This window comes from Octopus bimaculoides, chromosome 14 (genome assembly GCF_001194135.2).
Source record: "Octopus bimaculoides isolate UCB-OBI-ISO-001 chromosome 14, ASM119413v2, whole genome shotgun sequence".
NCBI lineage: Eukaryota > Metazoa > Mollusca > Cephalopoda > Octopoda > Octopodidae > Octopus > Octopus bimaculoides.
In genome coordinates this window covers 50,626,514-50,631,508 of record NC_068994.1, presented here as the reverse complement: position 1 = coordinate 50,631,508, position 4,995 = coordinate 50,626,514, and the positions used below count along the sequence as shown (strand labels likewise).

At 35.2% G+C, this 4,995-nt stretch overlaps 1 protein-coding gene across 3 annotated transcripts in view; it reads left to right on the top strand.

Moving 5' to 3' along the window:
- LOC106874741 (C-terminal-binding protein) overlaps window positions 1-4,995 on the top strand; it is a 185,466-nt gene that overhangs the window by 8,947 nt on the left and 171,524 nt on the right. The window contains exon 1 of one of the 3 annotated variants that reach the window (XM_014922581.2): window positions 3,430-4,051. The exons of the other annotated variants lie outside the window; for them this stretch is intronic. The gene's annotated coding sequence lies outside the window, so the exon portion shown is untranslated. Of the gene's footprint in view, window positions 1-3,429; window positions 4,052-4,995 lie in introns of those variants that run through there. 3 annotated transcript variants of the gene reach the window in all.

Sequence of the window (4,995 nt, the reverse complement as noted above, 5' to 3'; positions counted from 1 at the left end):
ATATATATATATATATATATATATATATATATATATATAGATGTACCTTCTTGATAATAATAACGGCTATGGAAAGTTTTAAGTTGCTAGTACCAAACCATCCAGTTGAGCCAACCTGCCACTGCCTATTTCTTTGCAGCGGGCGGGCATAGAATATAATATCATCCAGGTCCCGCTTTTATGCAAATTAACACTGACATGAAGGAGTACCGAGATTGTTTTCTGGCACATAGACACTGCCGAGTACCGTGTAGAATTTATAACTGTACAGAAATAGAGAGAAGGAAAAGGAGGGTTATAGTGGTGCGTGTATTTTTTTGTGTCTGATGGAAAGAGTAGTAGGTTAGAAAGATTTGGTGGAGGGCAGTAAGAATGAAAGAAGTGAGGGGCATATAGATATGTGCGTGTTATGTAGGTAGATAGATAGATAGATAGAAAGAGAGAGAGAAGGCTGTACACAATGCATGTCTATTTCTTTCTCCTTCATCTATTTCACAAGCAAGAAATCCGATTGCGTGTAGTTTCTTATACTCTTAGTTGCTGATATATATATATATATATATATATATATATATATATATATACACACACACACACACACACACACACACACACACATATATACATGTGTGTATATATACATGTATATACACACACACACACACATGAGACTAAAAATAAGATTATGTATCGTATACATATATATGTATGCGCACACTTTTTTGTTTTTTCAAACTTTTAATCAGTATAAAGTTCCTTAAGTGACGACTCGAGGGGCCGAGAGTCGTGCATGGCACTGATCAAATTGCTAAGCACTAAACTCTCGGTCCTTGACTCACTTCTGTACCGATGAAATACAGAAAAGTATTTATATTTCTGCATTAAGTATTGTTACTCTTGCTTGTTCCACGAACCCCCCTTTGTCTCTCTCTCTCCATCTACATTCCCACCAAATACACATCATTGTATATGTATATATAATGTTAATTTCACTTTCTTTTCTACATCGCCCTTCCTACATTTCTGATTTTTGTTTCTGCTCAGCAACGAAAATATCAATTCAACCAAGTGTGTATATATATACTCATTGACTTATAATGATTTGTGTGTAATAATAGGATTTTAAAAGGAAGAAAGCAGCCTACACAATGATGAGGACTTGTTTTAAATCTTATAATTTTAGTTCAGTGGTGTGTGCATTCCTTAGAACTTGAAAACAAAAAGCCACTCCCTAAATGTGTGTGTGTGTGTGTAATTGTAATCCATCTAGTTTGATTTTTCCTTCCATACTTGGACAATTATTATATTTAAATTAGTTTTAAATGCAGAATCCCTTCCTTAGTCGTCGACTACTAGGCTCTTTTGTGAGTTTTAATTTTAATCTACAAAATTATAAATCTACTTCAGGTCTCTCTTAATCTTAATCACAGTTATTATTATAGTTTACATATTTTGTGTTAAATATTTGTGTAGTAATAATTCCATCATATTTGCATGCATGTTCCCCTTCAACCTCCATTTAAAGCTATATTTCCAAAATATTAAATTTCTAATTTTTATTTCATTTCATATTAAAAAAAAAAAGATAATTCTTTTGTAGTTATTTGCATGATGCTACGAATTTCATTTCATTGAAAGACAAGAAGAGAAAAGGATAATTTTAATGGCAGTGATGGTGTTGGTGAACCGATAGTGCTTGTTTATTTTGTATTGGTTACAAATTATATCTGTTGTATCCAATATTCTGTATTGAATACAACAGATAGTTTGAATTGCAATCGTCGTCTCGATTATTTTCCTATCAACTTTTGAAAGAAGACTAAGAAATTGGATTATATATATATATATAATGTGTGTGTGTGTGTTAGAAATATAGATTTAGTGACTTAATTCTTTCCTTGCAAGTCGATCAAATAGGACACATGGATTTTCTAGTAAATACTGTCTCAAGAAGATGGAATGATCATAACTGGAGCGCCTATGATTGATTATAAGTTCGATGAGGGGTTAAACCAAGGAATATGGTGATGTTAATAGTTTGTAATCGATTGAATTAAGCGCAGTACATACACAATTGCTGCTGCTTTGATCAAATCAATCCTTGATGCAAGAATCAAAGAAAGCAAAGTAAAACTGATGGGATTTGAACTCGAAGTTGCGAAGAGACGTTATTAAATTGAACCGCAGAAGCATTTTGTTGTTCAGTGCTCTACTGATTCTGTCTGCCATCCACTTCTCTCTTCTCTTACCCCCACCTCCCATCTTATTAACTACTAAACAGTGGTAATGAGAGCTTGGATTTAGTTATAAAGAGATAAACGTGGGAGGAGCAGTTGCGAAGTTGGAAACGAGTGAGAAAATCGTTCGCCATGCTTGCTTGCTTTTGTTTGACTTGTTTATATCATCGTTTCGGTTTGGTATTTGAAAGAAGACTGTGTCAGAACAGGCAACAACAGAGCGCTGGTTAAAATAGAAATCTCTCTCAGTATTCAAGTACCTTTTTGTTGTTTTTTTTTTTTTACAACAATTCAAATCTGACCAGCTTTTTTTTTTATATTTCTTTACGGGTTGATAAAAAATATATATAAATGAGCATTGGTGGCTTCTGTCGAATTGGTTGTTCTCTCTCCGACCCCTAAAATGTGTGACAAACAAATCCCGCTTGAGTTAATTTCGCCTTTCGTGCTTTCGTAGTCAATAAAATGAACTGGGATGGATACAATAGTCGTCAGTACTTACTTTATTTTATCGACTGGTTCCCCCTCCTATCCTCAAAATTACTGATCTTGTGCCTAAATTAAAGACTATTATTACTAATACGTTTTTTACTTTTTTTTTTTTCCGAAGTCGATTTTGTGGAATTGTCACCTATTTCTTAATCTGGCCTTTTGATGTCCTCTCCATCCGTTACTCTCATGGGTTAAATTACTAGTTGAGGGAGGACCATGACTTTCAGAAATGATTGAACGCCGATTCAAAGACCTTTCTTACTTTACTTGGTAGTATTTTGTTTTTGTTGTTTAATCTCCGATCAGATAACATCTGTAATCAAAGGAGGTACCCCGCCGTAAATATGGCTTATACGTATTATATATATTTGTGTGTATGTGTCCGTCCATTTTCAAGACGGAAGTGTTCTTTGAAGGAGAGTTTGGGTTGCTATTTCTTGTAAGTTGAACAACCACTGAGAGTATTAATTTCCAAGTTGGCTCGACCTATATAGAATACAAGTGAAACAGTTGAATCTAAGAGAGAGAGAGAGAGAGAAAGAGATCTGAGCTATTTACTGATTAATAGTGCTGAATAAATCGATAGTTTGCGTATGTGTGCGCGTGCGTGCGTATAAATTGTCCACTAGCGTTTCTGGCCTCGTCGGTCAATAGCAGTAATATATTTGAGCCGATACAATCGATTATTATTATATTCGTCTCTTTTACCAGATTTCTCATCTTGTGTTCTTGGTTGGCATTTGTTTGAACGTTCCGCACTTCATCTTGGATCTCTTTGATTCTGAATGCACCAAAACTGGCACCACCAACAACGATACTCCGTTCGAGTCAGCAAGGCGGCTCACTTTTGCTGCAAATAGCAGCCAAATCTCCCTCGAATTCTTTACCTGAACGTCTTGTCCTAAACGAACGAGTCTCTCTACATGGTGACAATCTGCTAAGAATAACAACCAAATCACATATTGTGTTTTAAAAATGGCAAAATGAAAGGACACTTTGGAGAATGTAGTCAATCCTAGATACACCATGCATGAACGCCTCTGCTCAGACATATATTTGATCAACAATTCTCTCTGGTCCTGTCATATTGGTGACATGAGTATCTCTTGTGTGTCTGGGTCAACTGTGCAACCAAGTTAGGTTCTGTATGTTGGTACATCTTGTCCTGGACACTCCGGAGTCTTTCTTTATTCACTTGGAACAGTCTGTCTTGATCCAGATTTATTAAACCGTTAAATTATTGCCGGACTGAAACTCTTTAACCGTATTTAGTGGCATCGGATTCGGACTTTGTCTTTTATTCCTTCCCCAAGTCGGATATCGTAAGTAACAAGTCATATTGCAGGCAAAATTAATCAATGTCAGGACGTACCAAAAGAGTTAATCCTGTTTTATCATAAGCATATCGAGGGTGCGAATGGAATCCTTGTAGATTATGAACCATGTATTACAAATAACAGGTCTTATTATTAATAACACTATGGCGGTGGCCTTGACAGAAACCCTAGTAAATGTTTGATACAGTATTTGCTCTATATGTATTCTCCATTTTCCAATTTTACATTCCCTCGAGTCGACATTTTTCTATTTTATTTTACTATGTTTTGATGCGTCTCAGCAGAGGGATCGATAAAGTTAGCTGCAATCATGCACTAATATCGATATATAATCGACTGCCCCTCGCCCCAAATTTGTGACTTTTGTGTAATGTATTGTAATGTATCAGAAATCATTCCGTATTATTTACAATACCTCGTAAATGAATAAATTTTCCTCTTAGTAAACGGTCTTCGGCTCCGATTTAGATAACTATACTTGCATTACTGGCTTTGATGGGAGGAAAGAAAATAATCATAAAGCATAAAAGGCCTCTCTATTCTGTAAGCCTCTCTATTCTTTTGCACTTTATAAAAACTATATGGTTTCTAATAACTCGTTGATGGATACCTGATGGTGAAAGGTCAAATGATAATGTTTGGACACACAGAGTTTCTATAACTACTTTATTCTATATTCATCACTGAACTTGGTCAGGTCTGACCGAGCAGATTTTACCTTTGAACTTAAGAGGTAGTTCAGCTGTGGCCATTTAGTTCTTTACATAGATTTAATTTATCTGGGATTACATTATTAGTGTTCCTTCTCCACTTTTTTTTTTATTTAAGACCTGAGAATATAATTAAGGAAGATTTAGCTACTATTTCTAGTATCCTTTACTTGGATTTAATTTATCTAGGATTACATTAGCGTGTCTCCCCCCCCCCCC